This window comes from Echeneis naucrates, chromosome 17, assembly GCF_900963305.1.
Source record: "Echeneis naucrates chromosome 17, fEcheNa1.1, whole genome shotgun sequence".
Taxonomy (NCBI): domain Eukaryota; kingdom Metazoa; phylum Chordata; class Actinopteri; order Carangiformes; family Echeneidae; genus Echeneis; species Echeneis naucrates.
In genome coordinates this window covers 16,478,458-16,497,743 of record NC_042527.1, presented here as the reverse complement: position 1 = coordinate 16,497,743, position 19,286 = coordinate 16,478,458, and positions in this window count along the sequence as shown.

Sequence of the window (19,286 nt, the reverse complement as noted above, 5' to 3'; positions counted from 1 at the left end):
TTTGTCATTACTCCTACACAGCAGGTGTGCCTGGCCTGGGAACACAATGATTCACAATCTGTTGAGAGAATGTCAGTTTTTATCATTCATGATAATCATTAACATACAGTAGGTCTCTTATAAGTTTAGTCTTAACCAAATTTGCAAACAGCAAAATGACTGACGTGTTATGCCAGAATGTCTGTTTCATAATATTATTTAGGTTTTCAGACTTTCTTTAAGACAGTATCTTTTGAACCTGTCTTAAACATGCAGTGTTGCGTGCGAATATGTGTCCTATCCAGCAGTGAGTCTGAATGACAGGTTTGACACTAACAATACCAAACAATCAGATCAGATTACTTTTATCTCATCTACATCTGCCTTACCAGCCGAGGTTACCACAGATTTGGATGTTTTTCAATTCATGTTTTTTTTTTTTTTTTTTTATAAAAGATGAATTTAAGCATCTTTAAGTTCAGGTCATAAAATTCCCGTAGCACAGGACACACGCTGGTCAAAATGTGCTCTCCCTCACTGGGGAAAAGTCTCTGTGATACTTGGCAGAACATGTGAATATGTTATTTGGCGCATGATGAGAACGTTGCATTCATGAAGCAATGCATGTTGCAGGTCAGATTACAGAAGGCCTGGATGCAGCAAACCTCAAATATCCTCTCTTATGTTCGCAAATATTTGTCACAAGCATATACTCTTTTATCTAAGATTAACAGTAGTAATAAGTTCTTAACTTCAAGCTCTTCATTTATATTCAGAATTAAGATTCTTCAGTTGATTAAAAGTAATTGTAATTTGACACCGATTGAAGTCAAATTCAATATGCCTTTAAAAGGCCTTTTGTATATGTTAAAGGGTTGGAAGAGTAATTTATCTCTTGCCACTTTATTTAAACCAACGTTATCTAATTTTGTGGTATTGAAAAGACATTTGATGAAATATGTTTGAAGTTATTTATACCTTTTGATAATGTTATAAATAATAATTACATTGTACATTTTACTGTCAAACTAACTTTTACATAAACCGCAGGGTTGCATAACACAATCTTAACTTTCATTTGGTATACAACATAATAAACTTTCTCATGCCTACAGCGTAACTAGATTAATAGGTGAATGGAAGGAAACCTTCACCTTTCCCCACAGTTGATTATTTGGTTGCCGTGCCAACGCTGCATTGTTAGAGATTTTATAGCAGATAACTTGCAGGAGTCATTCGCAATGGAAAATACCTATGGGCCATTTACAGTCGAGTAAAGCAACAGGTAGAGTTCAGACAGCGTGGCAGTGTCGACTTCAAACTCAGGTGTGCCACGAGGAACTCCGTGTTTATCCACACACGAAACCCCATCGCCTAGCAACGAGGGAAATCCTCTTGTGTCACACACAACGCCGATGTGTCGCATGACGTCAACACAGGTTGTTCCCCACTCAGGCATGCACGTTGCCCCTGTAATTCACTGTCTGAATGCTTGTCACCCTCAGTTGTGAAATGCAAACAGCTGATGAGTCACCTTGAGACAGTAACTGGAGACCAGGTATTTTACCTAAGGTGAGGCCGCAGGATGGGATAGACTTCCTCCCCCAGAAACAACTGAAATAGTTTCTACCCTCGTTGAAGAGATCCAGGATCTCAGTGTGTGGTCCCGGCTAGCTGTACAGCAGGGTATTCCTCAAGTGCAGGGAAATTTCCACCCTCCTGTGTAGACTCAGAACAATATTGGTTTAAGGGGCATATAGCTGCGCGGCCTTGAGACACTGCTGTAATCTCTCTAGCCCACACATCACTGACAGATAGTGTGCTGAGGCAGCCAACTGCCGTACGTGACGATACGGTATGCTGCCTCATCAGAGTCTCCACTTTGGGTCAGTGACTCGTGGTGTTACTTGGTCAAAGTGCACATCAGGGTAAACTTTTGGTGTAGTTGCTATATTTACTACCTATTCATCGATTCAATATGAGCAGTATTTAGCTCTGTTTCTTCCTTGGAAACTGGCGCCGCAGTGGAGTTCAAAGTTGGAACAATCAGCAAAGTAGAGGAGAGCACATATTAATTTTATATTGCACAATAGCATATTATTAAGGATTACATAGGATCCTAACCCTCCCCGAATGAGAGTGGGTGGTCCCCAGATGTATCAGGGGATATATCTGGGACCACCTTAGAGAGGAAGGTCTTCAGATATATAGAGGCTGGAAAGGGGCGTGGCTGGGGGGGGTTGTTATGTCTTTATGAAGTGCTTGTTACTTCTCTCTCCTCTCCTCTCCTCTCTGGGAAGATTGAATCTACAGCCACATGAGCAGCTGTGAGGATGGATCTGAGGTAAAGGCTAAAGTTTGCATGCTAACATGCTCATAATGACAAGGTTGTTGGGCAGGTGGTGACTTAGTGAAAAAAGCTGCTGGAACTGAACAGCTCGTTACACCAAAAGAAATTCAAATGTAGTGAATTCAAGTGATTTTTCAGGATTCGGTCTTTTATACAGATGGAAAGGATTGTAGCAAATGGTTAACCAAACTACTGGAGAAATCAAAAATGGTACTCCGTGTTAGCACCAAAGGAAATTATTATGAATCAGCTGGTCATCCACTGGAAACTATAAATATGAGTTTTCAATATGTCTATAGTTCCATAGAGATACTTCAATCTGGACTGAAGTGGTGCTGGTGGGTCGACTGAGTGGCAGACCAACACTACCTGAAATTTAGATAAATCAAGGAAAATTTAAAAGTTCTGTTAATTTCAGTTGCTCACAACTCATGCCCACAAAAACCACTACATGCAATAAGGTGTCAGAGGAAAAGCTGCTTTGTTTAAAGGTGTCAAAAGCCAAACCATTTAGGAGCCGCTCTGAAGTAGATTAAAAGCACCAATTGTCACATAAATGTTTCATACTTTGCTACTTGGTGGGAAAATCTTTAGCTCCAAGTATTTCTTGAATCACTCAAAGATATCTTTAGAAACAAAGACAGCGCTCAAATAGAGAACGTTATACAAACCCAGTTCACTGACAATAACAGGAAGTGTGCCATCTTTTTTTTTTTTTTTTCTTTCTGGTTTGACTGTTAGAGCTGCACTGCATATATTCCTGGAAAGCTAACCTCACTACTGTCATGGTATCTAAAACAAAAAACAACTCCCACTGTTGGTGAAGTGATTTGTCAGTTCATAAAATGTGTCTGCAAGCAAACTGAAAGTAAGGTCCGCCTGAATATGCACCCCCGCCCCCCACCCCGCCTCGGTATTTCTTCGGCTTTCTATATTTAAACATTTGTTTTTTCCTGTGTGCTGAAAAGTTTCCTAGCAGCGACATGCCCTGCTCTGCAGAGGTATTGTGTGAAAATGAAATAAACATGTATAATGGAAGATCTGTACAACCTGAGGCGAAATCTACAGGATTGTTTGAATAATGTTGTTTTTATTCAACTGTCAGTGATGGCCCCAGTATGGCCCCCTTTAAACAAACAGACATGTGTCCAGCTTGTATGAGAAGGGAGCTGAAGATGTCTTCCTTTTTTTTGAACTAGATAAAAAGAGACGAAACATTCATCTGATCACACAACATTGGACGTGATTTGTTTTATTCCAAAGACGGAAGTCTTTTGCTCTTTTCTGTCACTGAACAAAACCGTCCAAATACATGTTCCTGGAGGCAGCTTGGTAATTGAGAAGTCTTTTCTTGTAGCACAAAGGAGGGTAAAATCCTTGTCTGTCCCCTTTGAGAAGGCTCAGGACACCTGGCTGTTAGATGTAAGTTCAAAGGCCTGGAGGAGCTTACAGTAACCTTCTGTTCTTATTTTATATTTAGACAAAGAAAGACAAGTGCATTGGGCGCACAAGGACACCTTGCACTCTGGATAATGACAATTACAGATGTTCAGCAGTGCCACAATGGACAAACCTCTGCTCAGCATCCGTTAAATGACTGTTTTAACCACCGACATACCAACCAGATCTACATCTGGACGCTTTCTGGATAGCAGCAGGAATAATATACATTGACGCATTCATCACGAAACCCCTAATTCCCTTTGATTGTCCACCGGAGTGCGTTTTGGTTTTGCTCCCTGCTACCAAAAAGACTTGTGTTTTCTCTTCTCTCACTCCTCTGGACACTTGATAGGGCTTGGTCGGCGTCTGACATACTTTCTGCTGTCTTAATGCTGGACCAGTCGCACCAAATGATATTTTAGCGCAAGTGCATGGCAACAGCAAAACAAAGAGGCACAAGATGAATTCTTTGGCCGACCACTTTTTGAATTACTGATCATGTAAAAACCCACTGTGGCTCCCAGATTGCAAACATCAGTCCTTGGAGCCTGCATGCAAACCAGGCCTCTAAATAGGCTTGTCTATTTCTGTTGGTCTGCGGGGGGAAACATGTGTTTGACATCAGTGTCACTGCTAGACATTTTGCAGCGGGGCTTCATTGTCCCCTTACAGCAACTCCACTTAATGGTTGACAATAGCTGAATTGAAAGAGTACCGGTAATTACGGTCAAATGACTGAGCTCACGTTTGAGGACAGCCCTGCCTTCTGAGGTTAAATGGTTTTTGGATTAAACATTGCGTCTCATTTTGAATCTGCTTGGGCTGCTGTTTATACTAGCTCTATGAAAAGGGCTCTGGAGAGACAACAGCAAAGTAAACACACGCAAAAAGGACAGCGTGTCCCGCGCCACAACAAACTCTCTGAGATGATCGAGCCATGTACAACATGATCGACATCAAAGGGCAGAGTCATAAGCAACCTTAAATCACCGAATTACTCAGAAAGCTGATGTGCAGTGACTGTTTGGGCGAACGAAAGTGAATGAGCTGCTCCGTCCTGCCATAACAACTACTGCCGAGGAGCTCATAATCAAAACACTCAAAAGGCAAATTGCTCCAGCTGTACTGCGGATGATCCAGTGAGAAAGAATGCTTAGCAGCTGGAAACAGGTGTGGAAACGTGACAGCTAAAATGTGTGTATCAGCAAATTAATCATATTAGGTCACAGCAAACTTATGAAATGCTCTGAAATTAGACTCATGTAAGTGAAGACAGGGAGATACTTTCATCCTGACACATGGGGAATACGTGGAGACTTTTTTTTTTTTTTTTTTACAGTTTCAGTATTTTTTTATGTAATTCTCCTCCTAAACTTGATACTAACTTAGACTTAGTCATGTTTTTCTTCTAGTTCCCTTTATATAACCGTATTGTCCTCTGTCATTTAAATTTTCTACTTGTTTGACTTCAAACACAAACCTTTACACACAACATGCACATGGATATTTGTGGTGCTGCCTGTCACACAATCTTTCCATGGCAATGGAGAAAAAACATTCACATATTTCATCTCTGCTACACGAGATCTGCTTCTGTTTTAATGCCATGAAATCATGTGACTGTGGGCCAAATGGTACAGTGAACTAGGATGCTGCTGAAAAAGAGCAAGACTGCTTTGCCTTCACACTTCTCCGGTTGAAATGTTCAGATAAAAACTCTCCTGCTGTAAAGGCGAGCGAAGCTTATGACCATCATGAACCCGAGCCGTTACCGTTTCCCCGTCCCAGAGAGACCTGGCGCATTCACCCAATCAGCTCATGGAGGAGAGGAGGAATGACAGGCCTGTGTGACACCAGCTCTCTTTCCTCTATAATTTCCGTCCCCATTTTCCACCAAGACCACTCAATCTTACAGCCATATGGTGGTTTGCTGCCATAACCATTCACGACTGAGTAAAAATAAACCTTTGGGTTGCATCGTTGGGACAGGGGTTTGAAGACGCGTTCGGCACAACTTATGCTTGACTTTGTGCTGGTTACGATAACCTTCTGTGATTCATCCTATCTGCAGACGATTCCACTCATATAATTTGCAACAGGACCACGGTCAGGGTATACAATATCATTCGGTTGCAATTCAAGGGTGAGGCAAAAATAGACACACAGCCACATCAAGAAGCTCAGACCAGAAATAGCTTGTTTGATGGGGATATGTTTCAGTGGTACAATGATGGGGTCTCTCCAGAGAGCTTTAAAAACTCCCCCTATTTATGATTTGGGATTGGGTGGTTGCACACGTGGTTAACTTGCTCTGTGCTTCTGCATAAGATGCAGAGAGTTTATGAATTCAGCCATCCTTAGATCTTCTTAGATTGCAAAACTAACATCGTATGATGTGAATTACACACTTCTTCACCCCCAGAATAAATGCACATGTTGAGAACGACGCTGTTAATCTTCGACATTCTTGCTGTGATTAACTGAGTCTCTATCTTCAGTCTTTAAGCAAATACAGGATGTCCTCATTATACAGCCTGATGTAGTAACTATTAGGAGGTGTGGCTGTTGCGTACTGCCTCCCACGCTGAATGTGTTGAGTCGTGCAGACAGACGACAACCTTCACCCACCTCAGAGCAATTACAGAGATTAGTGGCTCCACAATCACTGCGACTGATTAATGGCCTTAAAAGAGTTGTAACAGATTTCACAATGGAAAAAAACTGTTGGTTCATTTGTTTTTTTAAAACTTAATTGCTCCCGTGCAGACAAGGAGAGAAAAAACCTGATGAACTTATAGACATAGGACTCACTGGGCCATCACAATATGATTTTATGTGTATTAACTTACGATCGATATAATGAAACATCACAGTGATATTGAGTCAACAAGTGTCATGATTCCTTGATGAAGACCTGTTGCATCGCCATGACATTCACATTTTTGGCCTTGAGTTAAGTGATGAGGAAATCTGTAGTCTGAATCAGCCCCCAGTGAGAGAAAGAAGGTGGCTGGCAAAGGGGAGGCCACACCATCACTTTGGGTTTGCATGTGAAATGATTTTTAAATCTGTAGAGGCTATCAAAGTGAGAACGAAGACAGGAATCTCAGTGTCTAATATTAAAACTGGAAAAGTCCTCAATCAGAATCAAAAGCTGAGTGAAAATGCTTTTATTGATCCCCAGAGGGAAGCTAGGTAAGACTGACCTCTGCAACCCAGGTCAACCAGGTCGACTTCTTGACTCTGGCACTGACAACCGTCTGAAAAGCTTTGCCTCCCATCTGTTAGCATACCACAGCTGAGGCTGTGCTGTGATCACTATCTCAACATCTACACAGAGGGGCAATTTACTCTCATGCCCACAGGAGATCATAAGGCACCCGAGCGATAAATTACAAGTTTCGATCAAAGGCCGTGGCTCAAGTGTGTGAACAGGAAATATTTGCAAAATGATGTGCCCCTGCTGCCATTTCATCAGCAAGGAGGTTTTTGGCAGCTATTCTTGTTTTATGTGTCACTGTCACAATAGGATGTGCTTTGTTGTAACTTCTCACTGGACTTATTGTTCTGCCAAAAATACCCAAGGGATCTGTCAACCGTAAAGCATTACGAGTGAAGTTTAAAAAAACAAAAGAAATGACAAAAATCACCAACTCACATGTAACTGAGTCAGACCATGGCATATTTATGTTTCTGTCAACCACACAGGAAATGTCACTTCAATTTCTCAAGAAAACATGAGCTCCGGATCAAAAAATAAATAAATAAATAAAAATAAAATAATTATGAGTGAAAGGGAGATTAGTTGTGAATATAACAATGGCCCTGCGGTTTTACAGCTACTATCCAATCAATTATGGTATATGGTGATTCATCACAGTGATCACATCACTTGCTGGTTCTAAATCTGTGAGCAAAGACAATGTTAAACACTGTTCCTGCTTTTGTACTCAAGGAAGCTCCCAGAACAATGGGCAAACCATGCATGTTGTGAAAATTACCATGAAAACGTAGGTCTGTATTGCACAAAATGGTTGCTGAATGCACCGACAAGAGTTTCCCTATCAGTTCTTGCTTACAGTTGCTCCATGCAATGATTATGGCATTTTATTTATTCAGTTTATGAAGTGCTTTGAGCACTAGCTAGTGGGCAGACAGGAAGAGATATGAAAAGGAAACACTGTTAAGGGGCAGAAACATGTTTAGGCAAAGTTGCACTATTGTCTTGTAGGAACGTACGAGTTCAACCACAAACCATTTTTAAGGCATTTTTAAAGAGCATAATGTGGCATAAAAGTTTTATCTCTGGCTGTTACACATTATGCAGATGTAACGTTACTTTAGTCAATCACTTGCAAATAATCTTGGACATCTTTTTGCCCCCTTATTAAATAGTTGACACAGGAAAAGCAAAAGGAAATGAAGGTGGTAAGAAAGAGCATGTCAGAGTTTAATTTTTTTTTTCTCCCATGCTGCTGTTAAGACCAGGCAGTATGATGAAAACTCCAGAAAGAGACCAGGAGATAAACATTAAGGTTTGGAAATATTAAAGGATTATGGTTTGATTGCTAAACCGTGTTAGAACATCCTTTAAGAGGCCCACAAAGTATTCGCTGGTTAGTTCTTATTTACAATTGCTTGATCTTGTAACTTTAACCTTAAAAAACCTTAGGAAAAAAAAAAAAAAAAGATCCACAAACGATAAGAAACTCAGCCAAGCTTTAGAATGAATGTTATCCTTAGGAAAATATCTGTCCTTAACATATATAGGATTTGTATTCACTGCTTGTAACCTAAACCACAAGTATGTCTTTCCAGGCGTGTATTTGGACATGGAAGTGGGGAATAAAGACCTATAAATGGCATGTCCAGAAATACCTCACAGGGGATGGAGTTGTTTGAACAACAGCTAGCTTAATTTGGGTGGTGGATCTGGAGCTGCCCGCAGGACACCTTTCATTACCTTAATACTGCGTAAAGTGAATAAAGATTGAGGGGGATACTTCGCCTTCCTCCTTCCTCCTTTCTCTCTTGATCTGACACATAATAGCATGCATAGCTCCGCCTCTTTTTCTTTCCCTATCTTTTCCTCTCCCGTCTTCCAAATAAACACCTGACAGGCAAGGTGAAGTGAGGTGAGGAGCTACAGCGTCCCTTAGGGCTGAGGCCCTTCTCCTTTGATCCTCTGCAGCAGATATGATCATTGACGGTACTTCACTACCCTTCTCTACCACTCCCAGAATTCAAGCTGCGTTAATCTCAGTGATCTTTATCTCCACACTTCAAAAAAGACAAAAAAGGGGACCAAAGAACCCAAAAAAAAAAGAAAGAAAAGAAAAACAAACCTGTTTGAGTCTCAAAGTTCAACAGAATCTCTTGACCTAAACCCTAATGAGGAGTTTCACCATTTGAGGATGAAGAGCTCAGCGCTGCCACCTGTTTGTATGTCGTTTGGCCCACTTTCCATAGGAGTCCGAGGGTGAGCCAGAGTTCCACGTTTGTGTCAAGCTTATAGCTTTTAAACAGATGCTGGATCCACTCTAGCCAAACCAGCATCACTTTTAGTGTTGACCCATGTGGTAATTCTATTTAGCTTCTTACAGACCCCATTAAATTTACCCGAATGACTCCAGCCAAATATATCAAGCAATTTCAGTTTATATGGACTCGACTTTAGTGAGTCACTTTTAGTTTTACCAGCGTGCACAGGTTGGTTTGAAGGAATCCCTCAGGAGATATATTTTGAGGATGATTTAAATCTCAGGGGAGTTTAAGTTGCTCTGCCCTCACAGGAGATGTGTCTAAGTGCTTAAGTTATATTGTTAGAAGCTTGCATGGGAAAATATTTAAACATGTTTTCCCCCGAAAAACAAAAACTGAATGCGCTCTTGGCTCACAACATGCAGCACCCAGTAGCTGTGCATCCGAGAGAAACTGAGTGACGGATACATTTCAACCACAGTGGAGAGGTGGAGAGTAGAGCGTAGTAGGCGGATTAAAGAGGAAGAAATTAGTCCAATGTGTTGATTGCCCATGTCTAATTTCTGAGCATCCCCATGAAGTCATCTGCAGTTTCTGTCGATCATCTATTACCCTCACACAGAACCAACAACAACAAAGAAGCCAGTTTTCCCGTGCAGATGGTTTTATAATGACTTACACGTTGAAATGTCCTCCTCTACTTTATAGGAAGAAAAAGGAAAAATAATAACACAAACATTCCTGAGGGGCTGTAATTTTCTTCCGGCGGGTAAAAGTTGTCCATTATGGTCAGGGTCAAGGAACACATGCAACCCCGTCATCAGGGCCGCGTGGTCGGCCACATCAGAACCGCCCGTCACGACCAGTGGAAAGGCCCTGTCTGTTAGCACAACACGCAGCCAATCACCAGCCAGAGGCCCCAGCGCCTCAGTACATTCGCCCCCCCTAACCACGCCATGCTCTAATTTAAGCACACATATTCCATTGAAATTACAGCATGCGTACCCACCCTTCCCTACAATTTACATGATTTGCACGCTGATGGGGTGAACTTAGACAATGCTGATACAGTAGATGCTGAAGACGTTTCTGGATCTCAGTTTTGAGCAGGTAAGCAGAGCAAATGAAAGAGGCAGAGGCCGGCTCTTCAAAATCCCGCAGCCACTTAAACGAGACTAGGTCCAAACCTACGGCTTTGGATGGGTCGTGATTTGTGCTTTTGATTCCTGCCTTGTGTCAACTTCAGCCCTTTTTCTTTTGGCCTCTCTTCTAAATATGCTCGTGGGGCAGAACTGGCAACTGTCCTCTTAAATGGCCCTGAAAAATCATTTAATCTCTCAACAAAGGCAGCCACCTGACCAATGCAGAAAAAAATTACTGTCATGCACTATTAGTTGCACAAAAGGTGTAACATCAATCCCTGAAACTGTCCGTCAGTTATATGTTGCTGGTTTAGAGGACAGGCCCTTTGTTAACATGCAGTACAAAGTTTATGAGGAAAGACCTTTGAGTGATAAGACACACTGAATTAGTTCGATCTTATCAGATCGCTCACAAAATGATCTTACAGCTGCTAAATATAGTTCAGCCAAACGAGTAACAATAACCAATCCAATGAGTTTCTCTTCATTGTTTGTTTGAACATGTTTGAAAATCATGTCATCAACAAGATTCGCAGCGAACCATAAAGTGTTCCTGGTGTGCGAAAAGAAAAAGACTTCATTATATTTTCCAAAACAGGGACATTGTGTTCAAAATGAGGCTGACATGGTAACAGACAAACACACACAAGGGGAACTATTCAAAACAAGATGGGTTTACATTCCTCAGGTGGACAGAAGTCGAAATTAATCTTAACGTTGTTTAATGTTTGCTTGATGTGTAAATAGATAACTGCTCGCAAATATATTCCACATAGTCCAAGTAGTAGTAGTTAGTGTTTACATGTTGTCCCCAAAAAGTCTTGCTGATATCCTGTTGATGATGTCATTTTTCCAATTTGTATTGAATTGTAAACAAGCTGAAGCAAAAAAAGAAGGGCATGATCAATCACTGTTTTACAAACAGGAACTGTTTTTTTTTTTTTTTTTTGCATACATCATAGTGATAATTACAAAAACACAACACATCCGGGTCTGAACACCTGCTGGCAGAACAAAGTATCAATCAGAGTGTAAAAATGTGAGCATTGTGGCTTCTGGTCATGCAAGAGTACACCCCTTCAATGTGAAGTATGACTGTGTTCGCCTGCGTGGGATGTCACTCGGCAGCATCGGCACTGAAACCCTTCAGTGGAATTTTACAGGTGTTGTGGGAATGTGAAGCTCCTCTCCGCAAAACAGCCCATCTTCATCCCCCCAACCCGGCCTTCATAGCTATTGGACCCGAAGTTATTCCACGTATCTCCCTCTGAGGTGTTGACACTACGCACCATCAGGAGATGAGGTTGTCTGTGTGTAACAGGTTGTGTGAAAGACGTGACAGACGATGAAACACATGCACACACCTCACCTGGGAATGCCTCAAAAAACACACACCGCTGAGCCACGAGGTGCATCCTGAGACAGTGACAGCCGTGAGATATCGTGCCGGGCCGGGAGCTCGCACAGTGAAAGGGGTATTTTGATTATCTGATCCAGACATGGTTAAAGACGTTTGACTTCATTTTTAGGCGGCTTGTTTGTTTGTGCCTGTCACCGGTTGTTTTTCACTGTTCAGGTTAATTATGACTGGCTGATTCCACAAGTCTGCAGATATAATGTACCTTTAACGTCAACAAACAGTTTTGCGCAAAATAGTCTGCAGATCGGTAGGTGTGTTTAACTTGTGGTTACCAAGGCGGCAAAGGCATCGAGGATAATACCCAGACCAGAAATTCCCAAACAAAGTTTTGTATACTTCTGCAGTTGCTATGGGGGTTTATGGAAATAAAAAGTAATTGCATCACCTCCACGGACGTAAATTGTATATATGGATAAATGGTTGAAATAGTCAGTCAACAAGGATTAATTACCAGCAGAAAATTGGACTGATGATTGTGATCTGATACACCGATTTTATATTTAAAAACTTAAATCCAATGCGTGTTGAAACAGTGAGGTGAAGGTAATGCAACTGTTGAAGTTGTTAGAAAGAAGGTCGCAGGTAAATTCGCTAAATGTAAAGAATATCTGTGAAAATAAGCTTTTACAAACTGGCAATGTGAAAAAGGATCATGATCATTTGGCCTCCAGCCAAATTGTGTGCATGACAGTTGTGGTACTGATGAACGGGAACATCTCAGTTTGAAGACAAATGAAGATGGGAGCGCAGATCAAGCAATGCTCACAGAGATATGATTTATAATCACCAGCTAAAGTCCTCTTTTTTCTTTTTGGACTGATTTCAAAGTGTCAAACAAGTTTTCCAGTGTTGAAATGTGGCATTCGTCCAGTGTGAGCGCATTACGAATGTCACGGTTACAGTTCAAGGCCAGCTTTGTTTAACAGTGATGTGGTTCATTCATTTACTCAGGTGTGTTTAAGGCAGCACAATTCTACGCTATCACACAGTAAGTGCTTTTGAATAGGAATTTGTTCATTGTCGCACAAGATGGAGAGCCGAGGGGGCCTCGGCGTTTGAAAAGGCCATATTTGAGGGCCTCCTCTGTGAGTGTTTACCTTCAAGGACAAATGAAGCTATTGAGTCCCTGCGAGCTGTGAATGAGCTCCTTCTGCACACATGGGCCTTTTTGAATGCACATCAAAACAACCTCAGCAAACCCAGGGACACATTCCTCAGGTGTTTAATGTGAGGGCAAATAGGCAACCACTTCAATAAAATACCTCTTGGATGGAATTGCATAAGTCAGGAAAGCAAGCACTGACCATGCCGAGGTGAATCAGGGAACACCAACGGTTGTAGGTTTACCTGGAGTGTATAAGGACTGTTTGAAGAGCGAGGATTTATTGTGCTGACAGGTTTACAGCGGACGTACATGCAGCGGAGGTACAAAAGCTTGATTGAGGTAACGCTGAGGCAATCGAGTCACCAGATAACCGGGTTTTTGATGAGCGTCACCACCTCAAAGCAGGTTTCCTTCATCAAATTTAATTTTAAATACATAGAGGAAGAAGAAGAAAACCCTCTGCCACATGTCTATTTTTACACGCCGTCTTTTTGAGGTTGAAAAGACAATAACAAGTTGAGCCCTGCGAAGGCCATCCTATTTTAATTATATTGTACCAAAGCTCCCCCACCCCAACTCCCTCCCCGTTCCGCAACCCCTTCCCTTCACAAACACACAAGAAGGCATCACATTACAGACTAACATCTCTGCACTGTGTAATTATACAATCGGCAGAAAACATTTATTTTTAGGGTCAGTAAATGTTTGACTCCTGCTTGTGCATATGGGGCTGGGAGAACAGGCAGGGGTATTTCGCTATAAAATTTTTAACAACTCCAACTTCATTGTCCAGTTTGGGGATTTTTATGATCTTGAGGCGTTTTCATCCAGTTGAAAGCGTCTCCAGCGCCAACGTTGTCCCAGAAAAGATTCGGAGCATGCACTGCTCTCAGCGTAACAGGTGTAACTAGTTAAAGCTAATTTGTTCTACTCTTTGGACGAGAAGCTTTTAAACGATGACGCAGGTGGAATCCTCTGCATCGAGAGAGTTTAAAGGGACGTCGTTTAAACTGGTCTGATGAGGACTTTCAACAATATTGAATATAATAGATAACAGATTACAGTGGCCCATAGTAGACATCGTAAAAAAAAAAAAAAAGCTAGATATTTACAAGACTCAAGTCTTTGCTTTACTTTTTTTTTTTTTTCAAGCAACAAGTGTCCTGCAGTTTTGGAAACTTGCTCACAAGCGACTAGAAGATGTAAATACAATAATAAATATTGTATCATGAAATAATAAATAACGACCCAGAACAAAACTACCATTATTTTTATTTCATCCCAATTTTTGAAAAGAGCAGTTTCTTGAGATTCTTCTTTTTTCTTTTTTTTTTTTGTCTCACTTTGTTTAATGGAGCGCTGTCCAGTAAATGCATTTTGAAAGCCAGATTTCTGACTGGTGAATCGATCTGTGAGTTGTTGCCATCTGGTTGACGACTCCACTCTCCAAATATACAGTGTTTTGTGTTTTGGGAAAAGTAAAATCTTAGTCATCGGAGCTTTAACTTCCGTATGAACAAGGAGAAGGTGGAAAGACATGAACATTCACCAACCGCCACTTTCGGTCAGTCTTGTCAATGACTAATACTAAAACAAAAGCAGTGGCCTCTTCCTGTCTGTTAACCGCTTAAAGGATACATCAGATCTTTTTTGCAATTGTCAGCTAATTTCATAAATAAAATCATATTAATTGAGTAAACAATCACAAAGATACATATATGCAAGTTTTTTGGATCATATACTAACACGATTGCCGTTTTTGGTAATTTACGAGAAACTTTTCAAGTTCATGAATGTAAAAAAAATAATAATTATTGAAATCTGCAAAAGAGAGCAAGAAAGTAGGAACATTTTAAAGAATTTGGGAAATATTAAACGCAGTGCAAGTCTACAGCCTCTATGATATGATGAGAACTTCAGCGCTGTATTTAAAGAGTAAAAGGAACAGAAACTGCAAATGTTAGAGTAATTTTGTTCATTAGTATAACTTGTAGCAACAAGAACAAGACGGCACATGGTTCATCCTATTATTTATTACTCATCATAAGATCACTGAAGCGGTATTTTAATGTGAAACACTACAAAGAATAAGAGAAGATAATTGCTGCTGCTGTTATAGGCTGTGACTTGTCTCCCCAACATTTTTCTGTCCATCACAGCCTCTGAGGGCAGACGTGTATTTGCTGCTCCACTGACTTGACAGCTCATTGTTTGGGGTAGGATCAGGCGTGATGACCACAGCGCCAGTGTTAGGTAATTGGCACATGTTTCATCTGTGAAGTTCATGTGACTTGCAGGCCTGCAGCCAGCGCACTTTGCTTTTGTTTTCAAGGCTGCGTGCTGAACCAGAGAGGACTGCTTGAAAAAGTCGAGGCCTTATCGTGGGTTTAGAATAAATAATGTATTTGCTGCAGAAGTTATTGACTGTGGTGATGTGCCAGCGTTTAATCTAATCTGCAGCAGCAGTTTGAATCAATGCCAAGGAGTTTTACAGCACAGAAATGAAGGCCTCCGCAGGCCTCCTTCTGCGGCTTATCTTATCTAATGCGCCCTATAGGTATCCTGCTGTTGGAGGAATTGTCTCCAATGGACACAACTTGTTTTCGTCCAAGTTTTACGTCCACTGAGGGAAATTTCAACGGAGAGGTGTCATTTTCAAGTACTGAAAAATTCCAAATATCTGTCTGTAAACTGACAGAGATGCAATAGAGATGTTTTTATTTTTCAAAATTTCATGTAAATGGAAGAGACGAAGACGAAGGAGCAGGAAGAATTAGGTTCAACGTGGATTAGGCTTAGGTTTCCCCTTTGACTAAAAAATTCTCATCCAAATTCTGTTATCTTTGGCGAATGTAGTTGAGGGACATTGAGTGGCACGCCCTCCTTGTGGTTAACTGTGACTCATTCTCTGAAATCGAGCTGCAATACGATGCAACATTTTCACATTCGTTTCTTCTCAGGCGATCAATTACAGACAAGCATCCAGAATATTGCAGCCATACAAACAATTTACTGACAGCCCGAACTTCTTTTTATGTTTTTATCAAGAATTGACCCAGAAATGTTAAGTGCATGCACAGTCATTTTTGGTTTACCTAACAGGCAACATGGAGGGCGAGTCAATGCACTTTGTCCATGAAAATAAACCACGTACAGTAAACGATCTCTCAGTGGCAGTTCTGCATTTATTTGGCTGAGGCTTTGACGAGCCTTCAAGCTGTTGCATATTTTCCGTATAGAATCTTTTAATCACGGCTACAACACAAAACAAATACCCCCCCGCTATATTGGTGCGGCTGCACAAGTTTCAGAAGCACAGATCTGAAAACCGCAAGCGTGCTTTGCAAGTCAAATAATGAGGCCTGGATTTGTTTTACAATAAGTTTTACTATGCAATATCCAGTTATAGAAAGCATTTGAAACAACTGCCTTTTCTACAGAATTTGACACTCAGTTCTTAAAACGGATCTTATGTCAAAATGTCTACATGAGAAATGAGCTTTTTGTTTCTCTCCACTGCAGAGTGCCTGTTTTGATAACTGTTGTGTCATTGCTTCTCTGTTATAGTTTTCCTTTGAATTCTTTTCCCGAGCTGTTGATTCCTTCATGCAACGTGAGCTCCTCAGGCACTGAATGTCCTGACTTTTCCCGTTCTAAGGTTAATGACTAAAGGTGACCTGCCTTTTGGTTTTGGAGAGACTTGCCTTGAGGAACTCCACCTGGACATGTTTACTCTATCATATTAATCATACGGCATTATTAACTTTGGCTCCAACCATCATCGTTTTCGCTGATTTATTCTTTGCACTGTTCTGTCCAAGCAAACTCCTCCTCATTAAGGATTCAGCAGAATTCACTCCTATTTCGAAGAATTTTTTTTTTTTTTGCTCAAACAAATGAGCGTATTCGGTGATAAAATGGTCTCGAAAACCATCCAAAGAATTTTTTGTGAAAATAAAGTCCCCTGTGAAAAAACCGCAGCTCTGTTTCATATTGCTGTAATGTTTTCCTTAACACAACAAATGAGATCTGCCTCTATTGTCATTCTAGATTAGCTTGGAGACAGCAGGACCTCGGGGCTGCAGCTTTGTGACCTTCTCTTAGTATTTGGTGTTTTGGAGGACGGTGGTGGGGGGTGGTGGGGGGGCTACTTTACCTGAGATGCTATCAGATGACGGAGCATTTATCTCCATTGGTGTTTTCTGTAATTAAAGAGTTTGCTTTACTAAAAGCTGTGACCACTAATCACTTCAGTGACTGCTGTCCTCCAGTGGCCTTTCATCTTCTCATAGATCCATGTCTTCTTTGGCTAAAGGAATGAAACTGTCATTCAAACGTGAAACTTTCATATCAGATCATTCTTCCACTGCTAATTACAAGATGAATCAGTCGTCTCACTCTAATGTGTTTTGAGGAACATGGCATCTTTGAAATACAACACCGTAGCACAGAATCTGCAGCCTACGGGAACGCTGTGCCTGAAAGAAACCACTGAGGAGCCCAGACTGTGTTAAGCTGGACAGCTTATCGACAACACATCTCCAGGGCTGCTTAAAAACTCAGCAATTATGGGTTGTCACAATGAAGGAGATGATGAGTTAAGCTGTGCTGCAGGAACAGCGCAGGTTTATTTTAAAGGGTACAATTTGCATCAAAAGTTTTTGCTTTGTTTTTTTTTTTTTTGCTTCATCCGTTTCAATCCATCTTATGAATGACTTTATGCTCCCGTCTTAATTTTTCTCTGACTTCTTTCCAGAACATATAAGCTTCTAAAGTCATGAGCAAAATACTAATCATGAGTGCAGCCAGTGTGTGTTTTATGTTGTATTAAGTCAGAACCAAGATGCTAATTAAGAGCAATGTATATTGTTTCTTTGCAGTTTGGGGCAATTATGCAAATGCAAATATAAAACACGCTGATGTCTTCATTTTAAACTACTTTATGTCTGAATCCAGTGTCATGGGACCTCATTAGAAACAGCAATTTATTGAAACATGATTCACCATCGTTGTTTCTGTCTCGGATTAGAAGCACAATATGTCGAAGAAGACGTCAGCGGAGAAGTTTACAATAACAAGAAACATGATCCTCCGTCATGTCGGGGGACAATAACATCTGGGTGAGCAGCGAATTTTGGATTTTGCAATGTGATATTGCTGAGCTTTAAAAAGACAAGAGTGAGGTGTGTGATGTCATTTCCTCTGGGTGTTCAATTTGGCCGGGCTGTGGAAGATTAAAGGTGCTTCCGATGTGCTTCCTCTGCCTCAGAAGAAGCAACGTGTCCCCCTTCTAATTTACCTCCTGTCATTTGCTTTGTGCACAAATTGAAGCCTTTGAAGTACAGAGGGAACGTGTGTGTGTGTGTGTGTGTGTGTGTGTGTGTGTGTGTGTGTGTGTGTGTGCGTGTGCTGTGCTCTCGTGGATGCGACTCTACCAGCTCTGGTGTGATAATACAAAATATAAGAGTTCAACAAAAGGCAGCTCTCCTGCCGTCCTCATTCCCATGTAACACAATGCAGCCGGACAATAGCAGCGAGCTCAGCCACCACCATTATCCACCGAGGTGAGCTTTGGTTACATGAGCTCCAGTGACTCCACCGAAGACGTTTATCTGCATGACCGTCAGTATAAGGTTGCATACGAAGGCTTGTGTTCCCGAATGCTGCTGTATATATGCTTTTTCTATATCTGGGAATGCAACTTTCCCACAATCATATGAGCTGTAGCCACCAGCGTCAGAAAAGTGGCGGATAAATTTGAGTATTTACTGCTTTTGTTGGCCGATTACAAAGCGAGTTACTTTTAAACAGCACGTTTTGATCGCTGAGTGACAAAAAACAAAAAAACAAAAATGCCACCATGGTAGTGATCTTTCATTCATGTGAATTGTAATGAATTGTAAATATGCGATCTATATCTGGTTCAGCATCACGGTTTCTTCCCCTCGCCTTGGAAGTTGCCTCTTCAGCATCGCCTTGCGTGCTGAGAGAGAGGCTGTTAGCAGCAGATCGGTCTGCTGACAGATGATAAAACGCTCCCTGATCTGATAGCAGCTCTGTCTCTGATTAGTTAAGAGAAACAATGGCCTCAGAACGAGAGCGAGGAAGAATTCAAAACACAGACACGCGAGAGAAAGAAGAGAGTAGGGCAGATATCGAAATGATGCTTTGATTACAGCATCCTGCGGGAATAACACAGAGCCGGAAAACAAGCACTACATTCCTTCATTAAACATAAAGGCAGCGCTCCCAAACTCTCTGCATCAGGGAGCGGAGTCAACACAATTCGTTTGTGACTGATTTCACACAGTGGTAAATATATTTGGTTGCTTGCACATTTAAAAAAAATTAATAATAAAGGTTTAA